General features: G+C 42.5%; 1 pseudogene; it reads right to left on the bottom strand.

Moving 5' to 3' along the window:
• Nucleotides 1-627: 627 nt before the first annotated feature.
• Nucleotides 628-18258, bottom strand: part of LOC144682410 (uncharacterized) — a 266037-nt pseudogene continuing 248406 nt past the window's right edge.

Below are 18258 nucleotides of genomic sequence, written 5' to 3'. Positions count from 1 at the left end.
AAATGACTAATTAACAAATAATAAACAAATGAGCAAGTTAACAGCCCCTTAAAGAGGGCACTGTAACAAAAAAAAAATCAAAACTTCAACAGAAACTTATTTAATTTAAAACAATTTTTCGTGGGAAGATGATGCACTCCAGCAGCTGCAGCGTCCACCAGTTGTGGAAGGCCCTTATGCTCTTTTGTAAAACAAATTAACAAATATAAACTAATTAACTGATTGAAAGGGGCACTGTAACAAAAAGACAAAATTTTAAAGAAAACTAATCAAATTAAATTAAAATAATGTTCTAGCGCTGATGATGAACTCCAGCCCCTGCAGTGCCCACCAGTTGCAGAAGGCCTCAAGTGCATTGTCAGGCACCGTGTGCTCCCTCTCCGGGGACACTCAGGTGTGAACTTAGTTGCGGAAGCGCGGCAGACAGTAGGGTCAGATGACTCCCTCAAACACCCTCTGCTGTTTCAAATGACCCATCAATCAATAAAATAAACTAATTAACAAACTGACAAATTAACAGTCCTTAAAAGGGCACTGTAACAAAAACAAGACTTTGAAAAGAAACTTAGCATCACAAATTAAAATGGTGTTCCCGGGGCTGATCTATTTTTTCCTGATCTCGCCCCTTCAGGCATAAACCTTGCTGGGATGGCCGGTTTTCTTGGGCAGCAGCACAGCCTGGATGTTGGGCAGGACCCCACCCTGGGCTATGGTGACCCCTCCCAGCAGCTTGTTGAGCTCCTCGTTGCAGATGGTGAGCTGCAGATGGCGGGAGATGATGCGGGTCTTCTTGTTGTCCCAGGCCACGTTGCTGGCCAGTTCGAGGATCTCGGCTGTCAGGTACTCGAGGACTGCAGCCAAGTAGACGGGGGTTCCGGCCCCAACACGCTCGCATAGTGACCTTTGCGCAGAAGCCGGTGGATATGGCCGATGGGGACTTGGAGAACGGCTCTGGAGGAGCGAGCCTTGGCTTTGGCGTACCCTTTGCCTCCAGTTTTATTGTGAGCGAACATCTTATTGTTGCCCCTGCTAAAAATCTTCACCAGTGCTCAATAATGCTTCTGCCCGATTTTGAACCGGGGTCCTTTCGCGTGTGAGGCAAATGTGATAACCACGGCACTACAGAAACGATGTATCTGGTTCTCTTTATATGTGTTCTCAGTCCTTAATCAAACAACACCCATCACCTGTGTATCTTTAACAATGCAATCAACCAACCATTAACAGTCCTGGTATATGAATCACAAAAAGCGAGCGTGCAAGTACAGAAAGTGACTGAGAAGGCAAATAGAATGTTGACCTTTATTGGAAAGGGGAATGGAAAATTAAAGTAGGGATGTGTTGCTATAGCTGTACAGGGCCTCAGTGAGACTTCATCTGGATTACTGTGCACAGTTTTGGTCTCCTTACTTAAGAGGAGGTATAATTATATTGGAAGCAGTTCAGAGAAGGTTCACCCGCCTGATTCCTGGGATTAAGGGTTTGCCTTATGAGGAAAGGTCGGGCCCATACTCATTGAAGTTTAGAAGAACGAGAGACAATCTTATTGAAACATATAAGATTCCGAGGGGTTTTGACAGGGTGGATACTAGGAGGATGTTTCCCTTTGTGGGGGCAGAGGTGGTCTACTAGGGGGCACAGTTTAAGAATAAGGAGTCTCCTATTTATGGCAGGATTGAGGAGGAACTTTTTCTCTCAGACAGAGAGTAATGGAGGCTGGGTCATTGAATATATTCAGTGCTGAGTTAGGCAGATTTTTGATCAACATGGTAGTTAAGGGTTAAAGTTGGGACCCCCTTGAAATATTGCTTTGCACAACATGGCAGTGTGTTGCACTGAAGTGCTGCATTCTCTGCCTGTATGTGAGGCAATGAATGAGTGATTACATTAGGAAAGAAAAACATTGACTGTTAGCTGTGAACCTCAACCGTGGCTATTCCCTTTATTGACCCTTGTCCATAATCTCAGTGAGTCTCTCCTCAAAAGGATTCACGATTCATGAATGCATGTGCAGCACAGGAGCCCTGACATCATTGGGACTACAAGATTTGCTCTAATATGAAGGGCTAGACTCCCTGAGCTAATTGTAGTAAAATTGCATTCAAATACAAGGCCTGGCAGGTGAGGCAGCAAAAATGGTTCTCCAAATCTAACTAGGGAAAGGATAGGACACTTCTAAATAGACAGAAAGAAAGATAAACACTTAGATTACAACCTTCATGACCAAGATTCTACCAAAGTGCATTACGAGTAAAGGATTTTCATCTGTTTTAGATGTTGGTCTAGGGATAAAGGTTGCCTTGGAGGCTGGGAAACATGACTACACCCCTATTCTTCAAACAGTGCCAGAAGATCTTTTAAATCCGCCTGAGAGGGCAGAAGGAGCCTCAGTTTAACATATCACACAAAAAACAGCACCCCCAACAGTGTAGTGCCAAGGGCCTAGGTTATGCTCAGTTCTCTGGTGTGCAAACTGGGGGAAGATGGTGGGGTAGTGGTAATGTCACTGAGCGAGTAAACCAGAGGCCCAGGGCAATGCATGGGTTCAAATTCCACCATGGCAGCTGGTAGACCTTAAATTCAATTAATAAATCTGGAATTGAAATCCAGTCTCGGTAATGTTGACCATGAAACCATTACCAACTGTTGTAAAAATCCATCTGGTTCAGTAGTGCCCTTGAGGGAAGGAAATCTGCCATCCTTACCTGGTCTGTCTTTAAAAATCATCTTTTCCTGTGTGTGTATATTTGGTGTGAATAAAGAGTGTGTGCTTGCTGTGATTACATTACATTTCGGGTATTGTGAGAAATAAACGTTTATACTTTCTTTTGACTTAAACTTACAAGAAAGCCTGTTTCATGTCTGTTCTTTAAAGTCACAATACCTGAGGGGTTAAAACATTCCCCCAGCTTTCCGGATATCTTTTAATTTTTTTCTTTCTCAGACATTTTTTCATTTCCCTGTTGGAAGGGATTATAGAATCTGTTTCTAACACTATTTCTGGCAGGACATTCAAACACGCTTTCTAAAAAAACAATTCACCTGAACTCTCCCTTCATTCTCCAATAATGAAGATCATATGCTCTAGTTACCCTCCTCTTTTGGTAAATTCATCCCCATATTTATATAACTTAGACTCCCATGGAACTGAATTCCCTCATCTGTTCTGCCAGATGTCTACTGAAGGTCTGTTGGAACTCAGTCCCCAAAGAGGAGAATTCCATACACTTTCCATCTCCTGTGACCCCCCACCTTAGTCTCAATTAACTTTGACACCAGTTCCCCATTCTGGGATGAAGATTTCAGTCTGGAAAATATTAAAATAAGGTTAACCGCTTTTTATGCAAAGAAGAATTTCCTAAATTAACCTCTTACTAGCCTGAACCTGAGCCCTTGTATCCTGCTCTAGCTATTTAAGTTAAAATACATTGTGTTGCAGTCAGCCGAGAGGTGAGAAAAGGAGCAAAATTATCCCATATCTCTCCCAGTCTGTAACAAAGCCACAAAGGGAGATATTAGGTCTGATGACCAAAGATTCCGCTAAAGAGATAGATTTTAAGAAGTGTCTTAAAGGAAAATAGGCAGGTAGAAAGGTAGAGTGATTTAGGGAGGAAATTCTGGAACTTAGAGCCTAGATAACTGAAGGCACAGCTGCCAATGGTGTTGCAAAGAAAATTGGGGATATGGCAAGAGTCCAGAATTGGGAGATTGCATGGATCTCAGAGGGCTGTAGGACTATGAAGGTTACATCGATAGGATTGGCTGAGGCGATGGAGGGAGTTGTAAAAAAGGATGAGAATTTTAAAATTGAAGCATTGCTGGACTTGGAGCCAATGTAGTTCAATAAGCGTGGGGTAATGGGCAAATGGGACTTGGTGTGAGTTAGAAAATGGGCAGGAGAATTTTAGATGAACAAAGTAAGCAAGAGACTGGCCAGGAGAGCATTGGAGCAGTTGAGTGTAAAGGTAACAAAAATGGATAAATGGAAGAGAGGTATTGGAGGAGGGTGATGTGGTTGAGACAGATAGAAGTAAATGCAGTACAGTCATAGTCATAGACGATATCATTTTATGACTATGATTAGAACTGTCTCAATGCTTTGGGAGAACTGGAATTCTCATTGGTTTCTTTAAGCAAAGAATTGTGGGTAAGATGTACCTAATTAATCCTAATATGCCACAACAGTGCCATGATTCAATGGCTTTGAAAAACTAAATGGGCTCAAAAACTATAATGGAAAAAAAGCTCAAAACTGCTTACAAATCACTTCTTTGCTTTCCTCTGGCTCTTTAAATCTTACTTTGGCATAAAACTACTAGCAACTTGGACACCTGTTGTACATGGCCTTATGCATATAAAGTCCAGAACCAAGCTAAAGGCCAGAAAATATTCAGAACTTGCAAATGATATCATCATACCCTAGTTAAAACATTGGAACAAAGTTTCCATCTGTCTAAGCTTTAATTCATTAGTCATAACACCCTCTCGAAATGCACGTAGAACATTTTGGGTAGAAACATAGAGTTATAGAATTTAACAGCACAGCAGTAACTCATTGAAGCCATCATCCCTGCACAAGCTTGGTGATAGAACTATCCACTTACTTCCACTCCCCCAGCTTTCCGGATATCTTTTAATTTTTTTCTTTCTCAGACATTTTTTCATTTCCCTGTTAGAACAGGTAATCTGTTTCTAACACTATTTCTGGCAGGACATTCAAACATCCTTTGTGAAAAAACAATTCACCTGAACTCTCCCTTCATTCTCCTGATAATGAAGATCATATGCTCTAGTTACCCTCCTTTTTAGGTAAATTCATCCCCATATTTATATAACTTAGACTCCCATGGAACTGAATTCCCTCATCTGTTCTGCCAGATGTCTACTGTAGGTCTGTTGGAACTCAGTTCCCAAAGAGGAGGATTCCATACTCTTTCCATCCCCTGTGACCCCATCTTAGTCTCAATTAACTTTGACACCAGTTCCCCATTCTGGGATGAAGATTTCAGTCTGGAAAAGGTTAAAATAAGGTTGACCGCTCTTTGTGCAAAGAAGAATTTCCTGAATTAATCTTTTACTAGCTTGAACCTGAGCCCTTGTATCCTACTCTAGCTATTTAATTTAAAGTAATATTCTGGATTTACCTTTTCCATTCCCCTATCTACATACAAAGTTACAATCCAGAAATTGGTTCACAACAGCTTGCCAATGCGAGCTGGGTGCAGGGAATGCTCTCTGCGTCAAAATGGTTAGACACACGGGATATCGTATATTGTGACTCAAGCCCCATATACAAACTGCAGATACCTGCTGGGTGTCTCTAGGCAGCTAGTCATGCAGCAAGATAATTTCAGTTTCAGGCTGCTGCATCTCTGGCAGTGGCCTTCAAGTAATCCCTGGGAGGAATAGGAAACAACCTAGAGGGAGGGAGGTAATCGTTTGGCAGGGAAGAAGTGATTGGCGGAGGGAGGGAAGCTATTGGGAGCAGTTTATACATGTCTGCCTTAAATTTCGCCAGCCAACTTGCATATTTTATTCAACCCACTGTATAATTCTAAACTGGCTCTTTTGAAGCCACTTTGCTTGTTATGAGACCACACTTGGAATATTGTGTGCAGTTTTGGTCTCCTTACCTGAGGAAGGATGTTCTTGCTATAGAAAGAGTGCAGTGAAGATTTACCAGACTGATTCTTGGGATAGCGGGACTGAGATATGAGAAGGGATTGGGTCGGTTAGGATTATATTCGCTGGAGTTCAGAAGAATGAGGGAGGATCTCATAGAAACCTATAAAATTCTAACAGGACTAGACAGGGTAGATGCAGGAAGGATGTTCCCGGTGGTGAGGGAGTCCAGAACCAGGGGTCACAGCCTGAGGATATGGGGTAGACCATTTAGTACTGAGATGAGGAGAAATTTCTTTACCCAGAGAGTGGTGAGCCTGTGGAATTCGCTACCACAGAAAGTAGTTGAGGCCAAAACATTGTATGTTTTCAAGAAGGAGTTAGATGTAGCTCTTGGGGTGAAAGGGACCAAAGGATATGGGGAGAAAGCAGGAGCAGGCTATTGAGTTGGATGATCAGCCATGATCATAATGAATGACAGAGCAGGCTCGAAGGGCCGAATGGCCTACTCCTGCTCCTATTTTCTATGTTTCTATTAAATGTGACCACTTCTGCATTGAATTTTTCGGTTCGAACTCTGAGCCCTGGGACACTGTGCTTACCCCATCCCAACTTAATTTCCTCTAACAACTATTTATTGTTCTCTACTCTTCAGGCATTCCCATGATATACCCAGAATTTACAGCTTTAAGTTTAAATTTTAGCCTTCATTATGGAATGATGTCAAATACCTTTTGGAAATCGAAATATACCACATTGTAGAGCTTAATGTGGTCTTCTTGGGATGCCATTCCCAAAAGAAGTTGGTCAGGTAGAATCTTCCCCAGTTGAATCTGTGTTACATACTAAATACATGCTTTGGTTCTGTCTTCACAAAGGAGGACACTAATAACATACCAGAAATGTTAGGGAACACAGGGTTTAATAAGAGGGAGGAACTGAAAGAAATCAGTATTAGTGGGGAAATGGTGTTGGGGAAATTGATGGGATTGAAGGCCGATAAATCCCCAGGGCCTGATAATCTACATCCCAGAGTGCTTAAGGAAGTGGCCCTAGAAATCGTGGATGCATTGGTGGTCATATTCCAAGACTCTATAGACTCTGGAATAGTTCCTACAGATTGGAGGGTAGATAATGTAACCCCACTATTTAAAAAGGGATGCAGAGAGAAAGCATGAAATTATAGACCAGTCAGCCTGACGTCGGTAGTGGGGAAAATTCTAGAGTCCATTATAAAAGATTTAATAGCTGAGCAGGTGGAAAACAGTGGCAGAATCGGACAGAGTCAGCATGGATTTATGAATGGGAAATCATGCTTGACAAATCTACCGGAATTTTTCGAGTATGTATCAACTAGTAGAGTTGATGAGGGGGAGTCAGTGGATATGGTTTATTTGGACTTATAGAAGGCTTTTGACAAAGTCCCACATAAGAGATTGGCGTGTAAAATTAAAGTGCATGGGATTGGGGATTGAGATGGATAGAAAACTGGTTGGCAGACAGGAAACAAAGAGTAGGAATAAACGGGTCTTTTTCTGAATGGCAGGCAGTGATTAGTGGGGTACTGCAGGGATCGGTGCTGGGACCCCAGTTATTCACAATATATATTAATGATTTAGATGAGGGAATTAAATGTAATATCTCCAAATTTGCAGATGACACAAAGCTGGGTGGGAGGGTGAGCTGTGAGGAGGATGCAGAGATGCTTCAGTGTGATTTGGACAAGCTGAGTGAGTGGGAAAATGTATGGCAGATGCAGTATAATGTGGATAAATGTGAGGTTATCCATTTTGGTAACAAAAACAGGAAGGTAGATTATTATCTGAAATGCTATAAATTGAGAGAGGGGAATGTGCATTGAGACCTGGGTGTCCTCGTACACCAGTCGCTGAAGGTAAGCATGCAGGTGCAGCAGGCAGTAAAGAAGGCAAATGATATGTTGGCCTTCATAGCCAGAGGATTCGAGTACAGGAGCAGGGATGTCTTGCTGCAATTATACAGGGCCTTGGTGAGACCACACCTGGAATATCGTGTGCAGTTTTGGTCTCCTTATCTGAGGAAGGATGTACTTGCAATAGAGGGAGTGCAGCGCAGGTTTACCCGACTGATTCCTGGGATGGTGGGACTGACATATGAGAGATTGAGTCGATTAGGATTATATTCGCTGGAGTTCAGAAGAATGAGGGGGGATCTCATAGAAACCTATAAAATTCTAGCAGGACTAGACAGGGTAGATGCAGGAAGGATGTTCCAGATGGTGGGGGAGACCAGAACCAAGGATCACTGTCTGAGGATATGTAGACCATTTAGCACTGAGATGAGGGGAAATTTCTTCACCCAGAGAGTGGTGAGCCTGTGGAATTCGTTACCACAGAAAGTAGTTGAGACCAAATCATTATATGTTTTCAAGAAGGAGTTAGATATAGCTCTTGGGGCGAAAGGGATCAAAGGGTATGGGGAGAAAGCGGGAGCAGGCTATTGATTTGGATGATCAGCCATGATCATAATGAATGGCGGAGCAGGCTCGAAGGGCTGAATGGCCTACTCCTGCTCCTAGTTTCTATACTAACATATGATTTAGGAGCAGGAGTAGGCCACTCGGCCCCTCGAGCCTGCTCCGCTATTCACTAAGGTCATGGCTGATCTAATTTTAACCTCCACATTCCTGTCATCCCCTTGCTTATCAAAAATCTATCTACCCCTACCTTAAAGATATTCAAAGACTTTACCTCAACTACCTTTTGAGGAAGAGAATTCTAAAGTCTCATAATTCGCTAAGAGAAAAAAAATGTCCTCTTCTCTGTCTTAAGTGAGCGGCCCCTTATTTAAACAGTGACCCCTAGTTCTACATTCTCCCACAAGAGGAAACATCCTTTCCACATCCACCCTGTCAAGACCCCTCAGGGGATCTTATATGTTTCAGTAAAGTCACCTCTTACTGTTATAAACTCCAGCGTGTACAAGCCTAGCCTATCCAGCCTTTCTTCATAAAACAACCCACCCATTCCAGGTATTAATCTAGTAAACCTTCTCAGAACTGCTTCCAACATATTTCCATCTTCCCTTAAATAAGGAGGCCAATATTGTACACAGTACTCTGGATGTGGCCTCACCGATGCCCTGTACAACTGAAGCATAACCTCCCCACTCTTGTATTCAATTCCCCTCACAATAAGCAATAACATTCAATTAGCTTTGCTAACTACCTGCTGTACCTGCATACTAACCTTTTGTGATTCACGCACTAGGAAACCCAGATCCCTGTTTTTTCTAGATTATTATACATATTATTGCAGGCCATTCCTGGCTGCCTGAGTTGGGATACAGTCAAAGGCCACCCCGTAGAGGCTGCCCAATCCCCTCCCCACAGTGGTGGTTCTGGGTACATTTTATGTTATTTTAATTAAAGTTTTTGAAAAGTTGCTGAGAGGGCAGCTTCTTTTTGAAGTGTCCTCCCAGTTACTTACCTTGTACAGAAGCTGAGTGCTTCTCTGAAGACAGAAGACTCCTGATCCTCAAGCTTTAAGTCTGCACGTCACCCTTAATTAGATGGGAACCTATCTTCATGCCAATTAAGTGATCACCCAAATGAAAATCTTGACTTTAATCAGTCTCTCACTGAAGACGGGTTCAGGACCTGAAAACAGTCCTGTTTCCCACCTTTGTGGGGAAAATCCAGGCCAATGTGTCAGACCTCTTTCTTTCACCAAGAACGTCCTCACTGGAATCTGCTATCTGCTGCAACCATGACTGCAGCCTCAGTACATGGTGATGATGGCAATGCTAATGGCTGTGAAGGTAACCATTGCCACTAACTTTTATGTCTGGGCTCCTTCCAGACTGTAACAGGCAATGTCTCCCAGTTTGCTGTCCACTGTTGTTCAAGGGAAGTCACTGGTGCTGCATATTCCAAGAGGGGTGAGTACACTTCATTCTCTCTTGCTAGAGAGAAGTAGGCAGAACGAGCATGTGTCCTCACAGAGATTGCATGTTTCCCCATGGAGCACTATGGTATTGACTACGCAGATGTAGTTTTGTGGGCACCGCTGATCAACTCTGAGGTGTATTGCAACCAAAAGGGATTGCACACCCTCACCTTCCAGTTGGTTTGCAATGACACCCAGTGAATCATGTAGGTCAGTGCCCCATTTCCTGGCAGCAGTCATGAACTATCTTGTTAGAGTCACCACAACAAGCCTGGGTAGCTACTGGACGCCAAGAGCTATCCTTTGATAACATGGCTCATGACTCTGGTGTGCAACTCATGTACGCATGGGCAGCATGCATATCACGAAAGCCATGCTGCCATATGAAATGTGATAGTGAAGATCATTAGGGTGTTTAAACAATGGTTGTTTCAACAATGCTTATGGTGCCTGAACTGCAATGGAGGTGCCCTGCATTACTCAACAGAGTGCAAGTCATGGTGGCCTGCTGCATGCTGCACAACCATACCATCATGAGAGCTCAGCCTTTGCCACCAGTTATTTGGAAACCAACTGAGACAGAGGAAGAGAAAGAGGAAGAGGAATAGGAGGAGCTGGACGAAGAGAGGAGACAAATAATACAGCCTCTTTCTGGACAGGCTAATAGTGATCAACTCATCTGAGTGTGATACTATTAAGCTTAATACAGATTCCCCATTCAGCAACAGTCACCACATATAGAGCAGAATTTAATGACACCCTGCTCCCCCAAAGGTGAATTCAGCAGAGGGGCATAGGGTTTTTGATTGGGCAGGAGGGTGCAAGTTGGGGGCCCCACCATTTACCTGGCTCACTCTGATCAAGCTCAGGCTGAAAAGGATGGGGAAGGGCCTTCCTGCCCAGAGGCCAATTAAGAACCTTAAGTAGTCACTTAAGGGCCTCATCCTGCCACCTATAGTATTTAACCAGCAGCGAGTGGGGCACTCAGCATCTGGGGAGGCCACACAGCAAACCCTGTTGGTTTGCCAGCAGCCTACTGGGGTGGGGATTGGGGGCAGGAGGGGGGATGGGAGTTGTCCATCATCCATGGGCACTCTGTGCCCAATCAAGGGACCTGGCATCAGGAAGGAGTTGGGGTAGGCTGCCCTCCACACAACGCGCCTGTATTCCACCCACAATCATCAGAGTGTAATATTGTCAGTGGCCAGCGCTCCCAGTGATGCTGCTGCTACTGGAGAACTGCCAGCCTCTGATTGGCCAGCAGCTCTCAGGTACGGGATTTCCTACTGGAGCTTAATTGAGTGGAAGGCCTGACGCTGTCCAGGCAAAATGCCTAGTTACGTGGTATTACATTGGACCTCCCGGAGAAAAGCGATGAAGGGCGCCCACCGGTTCGGCAACTAGTAGGCGAGAACACCATTATACTCATTAAATTACACCCCCTTACCTTCCCTCCATTACTGACCATCACAGCATCTGCTTGACCACAATGCAAAGATAAAATCCATCACAGAATTAACATTCTAAACTAAATTTATAAATCAAAACATGCCATATTGCATTCAAATATTAACTAATTACACTTGTTCCTTCCCTTAGTGCCTGCCTTCTGTGTGCCTTCCTTGTCTGTCCTAATGCTCCTACTCAGTGTGATCCCAGTGGCTGCAACATGGCTGGTGAAAGGCTGCTGACTGCCACTCCTCTAGGTGGCTCCTCAGCAATTGGAGGACAGATTCCTGGACTGCTGTGCGAGCTTGCAGCCCCTGATATCCGCAGCCATGATGACAGCAATCTGAGCTTGTGTGACAATAAGCTGGGCTTGTATGGGAGCGCTCTGAGTTTCCATAGCTGCAAAATGACTTTGCATGACTTTTGCTTGTATTTCAGTGGTAAGAAAGGTATCCGTAGCCACCTAGCTAGAGTTAACTAGACTTCTTTAGGCACATTTCACACCAACTTGTTCAGGAATTTCCCCAACATGGTGAATTCCACAGACTGTGTTTCCTTCGTCAATGACCATGACCATCTCCGCGATCATGCAGTGGCTTTGTCAACTTTCCTTCTTAACAGCCAGAATGGTTTGGACTTGCCCGATGGATCTCCTGGTGGAAGAATTTAATTGTCAGCTGCTGCTGGTCAATACCCAAATGAGCCCTCAACACTGCTTCAAATCATGTCCAGGTCCTCATCTTCATAACATCAACTGATCCTTCTCCCAACATTATTTGTACATATTGTAAATAAATATTGATTGACTTGTAAATAAGTAAATATTCTGTTTTTACTGTAAAAAAAAACTGTTGTACTCTTATTGGTTCTCCAAGTGATGCATGTTGTCCTGACATATACGTGCATGCATGCAGGCACACACACACACACGCCAGACAGAGCAATTTTCTCCAATTTGTCATAAGGGACACCCTTCATTCGTAAGCTCGTTTGTGGACTCTGAAATGTAATGATTTTTGGCAGGCAATATGTAACATTTAGAAAAGATCGAGAGGGAAAAAGTTGAAGTATCAGTATTTATTAGGGATAACATAATGGCAGTAGAAAAAAGGTTTGCAGCTGTCAGCAAGACAAAAATAGAATCTACATAGATAGAAATAAAAGATAATTATGCTAACTGATTGGTCTACAGATTATCCAATAGTGGAAAGGAACTAGAGAAAAAAATATGCAGACAAATTAGGGAATTTAGAAAAAAAAACAAAATAATAATCATGGGGATTTCAACTACCCTGATATTAATTGAACAGACGGGGATAGGGGTGTGGAGTTCAATGTAAACATAACTCCACTTTGAACCAATCTGTAAAAAGCCCAACAAGGGATGATTCGCTACTGGATCCAGTAATGGGGAATGACCCTGTGCAAATAAGAGAAATTACAGTAGGCAAACATCAAGGCAATGGTGATTATAATACACAATAAGATGATGATAGACAAGGACAACCATATAATGAAAAACAGGTTAACTGATTGGAGAAAAGCTGATTTTGGCAATAGAGTTTGGGAAAATAAAATGGACAACAATACTGGCAAACAGCAATGTTAGAGCAACAATGAGAAATATTTAAAATAATGTTCAACAAAGTGTAGGGAAAATATATTCTACTAAAAGGAAAGAACAAACTAAACATGAGTGGGACTTCATGGATAAATGAAGACTTAAGGGAACAACTGAGGGTTAATAAAGAGCCATACATTAAGTACACAGGCAGCAGAGGAGTGCACAACAAGAGAGAATTTGAAGAGATTAGGGGAGAAGCAAAAAAAAGAACAATTAGGAAGACAAAGAGGAACAATAACATTAAATTATCAAGGAACATAAAAAAGTACAGGCACTTCAATAAAAAAATAGACAGCTGTGATGGCAATAGGGCCATGAATGAATGTACAGGATAATATCACAGGTAACAATAGAGAGATGGCAGACATATTAAATTAGTATTCCATTTTGGTGCTTACAGAGGAGATGGAACAGATTAACATTTTAAAAATTCATTCATGGGATGTGGGCATCGTTGGCTGGGCCAGCATTTATTGCCCATCCCTAATTGCCTTTGTTCAGAGGACATTTAAGAGTCAACCACATTGCTGTAGGTCTGGAGTCACATGTAGGCCAGACCAGGTAAGGACAGCAGATTTCCTTCCCTAAAGGACATTAGTGAACCAGAAGGGTTTTTACAACAATCAGCAATGGTTTCATGGTCATCATTAGACTTTTAATTCTAGATATTTATTGAATTTAAATTCCACCATTTGCCGTGGCAGGATTCAAACCTAGGTCCCCATAGCATTACTCTGGGTCTCTTGGGTTACTAGTCCAGCAACAATACCACTCTGCCATCGCCTCCCCTGATATGACATGATATTGAATAATGAAATAAGCAATGAGATAGTGTATTTAAAATAAAATTGGGTTGTACTGAATAAACTAATCAAACTCAATGATGATAAAAGCCTAGGTCCAGATGGATAGCATGCACCTATTTTAAAAGAACCTAGGGGAGAAACAGAAGAGACAACTGCATATATTTACTGATTTCTTAGAAACGGAAGCAGGAGGATAGCTAATGCAATTCCTGTATTTAAGAGGGGAGACAGAACATGCCCAGGGAATTATAGACCAATCAGTTTAACATCAGTGGTAGGAAGAACAATGGAATCTATATTAAAGTAGAGAATAGAAGAACATCAAAAGATTAAAAATATTATAATGAATGGTATTATAATGAGAGTAGATAATGGTAATACTGTAGATGTAATATATCTGGATTTTTGAAAGGCCTTCGATAAGATGCCCCATAATAGGCTAATGAATAAGGTCAGAGAATGTGGAGTCAGGTGACAAGTGACAGAAAGGGCTGCTAGTTGGCTTCAAGACAGAAAGTGCAGAATGGGTGTAAAGGGTGGTTCTTCAGAGTGGCACAAGATAGGAAGTGGTATTCCATGAGGACCAATGCTGTTCACAATTTGCATTAACAACCTGGACTTTAGAATCCAAAATACAATTTGTAAATTTGCAGATGATACAAATTGGTGGAGATAGTTAATGCTGTAGGATTGTAACAAATAATAAGAGAACATTAATAAGCTTGCAGTTTGGGAAAATAGCTGGCAAATGAAGTTCAACAGAGAAAAATGTAAGGTAGTGTAATTTGGTTGGAAAAGTGGGGAGGTCACTTATCACTTGTGCAAGTATTAGGGGGATAGATAATCAAATGGAAGACAGATACACCAATCACTAAACATTATGCCACAAGTACCAAGGCCACAAAACAAATTTTTAAAAAGCACTAAGTATTATATCTAAAGGAACAGAAATGAAAATTAGTCCTGCTAAATCTGTATGAAACCTTGGTTAAACTGCACTTAAGAGTACTGAATGCAGTTCTGGTCGCTAAATTATAGAAAAGATATAGAGCCACTGAAGGGGGTGCAGAGAAAATTTACAAGGAGGACATCAGAAATGTGTTGGTATACATATCAGGAAAGAACTAAAAAGCTAGGTCTCTTGTTTTTTGAAAAAGAAGGCTGAGGGGTGACCTACTAGAGGTCTTTAAAATTCTGAATTCTTATAGAATGCATGAAGAGAGAATGCTTCCACTTATGGGGAAGACTATAACTAGAGGCCACCAATATAAAATAGTCACCAATAAATTCAGGAGGGAGTTCAGAATAAACATTTTTTTTACCTAAAGAGTGGTGAGTATATGGAACTTGCTGACACAGGGAGAGGTTGAAGCGAATTGAATAGATGCACTTAAGGGGAAACGAGATAGGCATCTGGGGGAGAAGGGAGTAGAGGGTTCCGATGACAGATTTAGATGAGAAAAGATGGGAGGAGGTGTTAGTGGGCAATAAACATGGGCAATTTAAAACAAAAAAATGCTTTTGCAGCGAGGCCACCAATGTCGGGGGAGGGGCGTTGAAGTCAATTGAAAGGCAACCTCCAGCTGCTGCATCATCCAAGCAGGTTGGCAGGGTCTCCAGGCCTACTTGGAGTATTGTCCCCCCCCACTCTGCCACTGGGAGGCCACTTTCAGAGGGTAAACTGGACCTCACCACCTGCGGGGACCAGGAGGCCGACTGGAAAATCCCATTGGTCTCCATTAACTAGGCTTTAATAGGTCATTAAAGACTTTAATCAACTACCCACTGCTAGCAGGTGAGTGACACACTTCCTTCTCCCCATGCTGCCACCAGAAAAATGGTCCTGGGGTGGAATATAGCCAGGGACCAGCATGTAGTCCAACAGTGTTATTTTAGTGCCAGGCTGCCTCCATTCCAGTCTCCAGCAGAGCCTGAAAATAAATCCCATGATGTTAGTGCTGTAGATATGTCAGATAGATATCAAATGATAGCAAGACACTGCAGTCAAACTGGGAATTCTTCCCAGTGTACTCAAATTTACTGGAATGTGCCACATGCCATCATGCAATTTTCCTCATCCTTGGTGTCTTTGATGATCTGGCTTTATTGGTTCTTCTGCACAGTCATTGAGTACCAGTGATATATATTCCTGTAGAATCATAGAATCTTAGAGTATAAAGAAGGCCATCCATCCCATTGTGTGTGCGCCATCTCTTTCAAAGAGCTATCCTATTTCTCTAACTCCCCTGTTCTTTCCACCATAGTCCAGCAATTTTCTATCCTTCAAGTATTTATCCAATTTCCTTGTCAAGTGTATTATTGAATCAGTTCCCAACATCTTTTGAGACAGTGCATTCCAAATCACAAAACTTGCATATAAAAAATTCTCATCTCCCCTCTGTCTCCTTCGCCAATCTCCTTAAATCATGTGTCCTCTAGTTAGAGAATTTTTTTTACAGCAACGTATTTATTTAATGAGGTTCTTTGACGGGCTTGACGATCCAGACAAAAAGGGCCTGAATATCAAGGAAACCAGCAATGACGTTGCAAATTTGGGCCAGATTTTGTGGCGGGTTGGTTGTTGATGGTGAACTGTCAGCATTTGTTGTCATTTTACCTCGTAAACTGATTGTAGCTTCAGGATGTTGAGCTTCCGCAAATTAGCATAGAAATCCTGAAGTTGTGGTCTGTCACTTGGGGCTCCGACACAGGCTGAGGTATGGACCCCGCCCCAGAGCCGGCAATCATTGAAATCAGTGAGAAAGTCATCTTTCACACTCCCTCATCACTGTTAGAAAGCACACAAAAAAGTTCCACCTTGTTCAATCAGGTGCGACTGGGTTTTTAAGTAATGTGATTAGTCAACTTTGATGATCAACGGAACTTTGATGAACAGAAAAATTAATTCATGGAGCTTTGGTAAATGATTAGTTAGTAGATTCTTTAAACTATTTTTTAAAATGTTCTTTTTAAGTTTATGTAATATTGTAGTTTCTACCTTCACCCCATGTGTACGCCCTAATTAAATTGATCCATGTAAATTTTTTTTAAAGTATTTTCTTTTGCTGCTTTTTATTCCCTGTTTGTGTGTCTGGTAAAATCCTCTAATGTGATTGGTTCTTTTGGGCAGCTTTATGACATCGCTGCAGCTCCATCCTGGGGGTTGCCGGTATCTAACTCTTGGATCAGTTGCAGTATTATTGCAGGGTGATAGAAGGGAATTTCTCACTAGGGAGATCACAAGATAAATCGCTGAGACTTCAAGGACAGCAGCAAGTACCCTTGCTTTGCAGCTAACTGACAATTCCAGGCCAAGATGAATGGAAAATATTGCAGATGCTGGAAATATTCAACAAGCCAGGCAGCATCTGTGGAGAGAAACAGAGTTAATGTTTCAGGCCGATGGCCTTCCAGGAGAACTGGGAGAAGTTAGAAATGTAATAGGCTTTGAGCAAGCAAAGTGGGTGAAGTTGGGAAGAAGAACAAAAGGGAAGGTCTGCAATAGGGTGGATGGCAGGACATTAAATGCCAGAAGATTTCATGAGGGCAGGCATTCGCCAAGACAGAGGCAAGTGAGCAGACAAGAAAACTTTTACCGAAGTTAGTGGCGTGTTATCTAATAGGTGAAAGGGCTCACTCCCTGGAATGAAAAGTTACTGGAGCACATCATGGGACAAGGGAGAGGCAGTAGTCAGATCCTTGCCAATTTGAATACATATCACCCTCTTGCATCACCTGGGCACCACTCATTGACCCAGGCTGACACAAGGGATCTCATCTGATCAACTGGAAGTATGCATCTGAAAATGGGTGCTGCATCCTCAGAAATAAAGGACATTGAGCTGCGGAGCATCAGGAGGCCATAGGAGAGGGAGCACCAGAGTAGGCTGTGACTCTCTAGGGAGATGGTCACAGATCTGTACCCTTCTCACTGAGCAGCTCACATCTTGCTCCACTCATAGGTATGCCCTGCCTGTAACAGTCCAGGTAACTGCCCAGGCCTGGAATTTCTTCACCGTTGGATCCTTTTAGGGCTCAGCAGTGGATTTCTGTGGCATCTCTCAATTGGCTGCACACACTGCATCACCTTAGTGACAGATGCCCTCTTTTCCAAAGCTGGAGACTATAAGATCATAAAAAACAGGAGCAGGAGCAGGCCATTAGACCCCTCAAGCCTGCTCCATCATTCAGTAAGATCATGGCTAACAATCCCTGATTGTGGCCTTAACTCCACTTTCCTGCCTGCCCACTCTTTGACTTCCTTGATGATCAAAAATTTGCCTAACTCAGCCTTGAATATATTCAATGACCCAGCCTCCACTGCTCTCTGGGTTACAAAATTGCCCACGATTGCAGTACCTTTCTTATAAATCCCCATTATGTATTCACTTGATAGTGCAGAATTTGAGTATTGCTGTAAAAAGAGAGATGCTGTTGAAGCTTTTTGTCTTGCATTCATCAGGATAGACACAAGGGAAATTTCAAAGGGAACAACAATTTATATTGCCTGAGAAAGGGGGTTCTGATTGGTTGGCAAGTTGGTTCTGATTGGTCGAGGGGTGTCATGGTGAACACACAAAGGAGCTAATGTCCCCATGCTATTGTTTATTCCAAGGTCTGGACGTGTTTCTTGTGCCTGCTGAGGACAGGTCCCTGCATATGAATATATGTAGCTTCTAGCAAGTATAAGTAAGATGAATTGCGAGCCCGACTGATAATCTTAAATTGGGCTGTGGAAAAGGTCTGTTAAGTGAAGTTAAGAGTGAAGGGCAGGAAGAAAGGCTCCAAGCTTCAGATTTAAAGAGACAAAAGCTTTAGAAAGCAGATTTAA

This window comes from Cetorhinus maximus, chromosome 7 (genome assembly GCF_964194155.1).
Source record: "Cetorhinus maximus chromosome 7, sCetMax3.hap1.1, whole genome shotgun sequence".
Lineage (NCBI taxonomy): Eukaryota > Metazoa > Chordata > Chondrichthyes > Lamniformes > Cetorhinidae > Cetorhinus > Cetorhinus maximus.
This window is presented reverse-complemented; position numbering and strand designations above follow the sequence as displayed.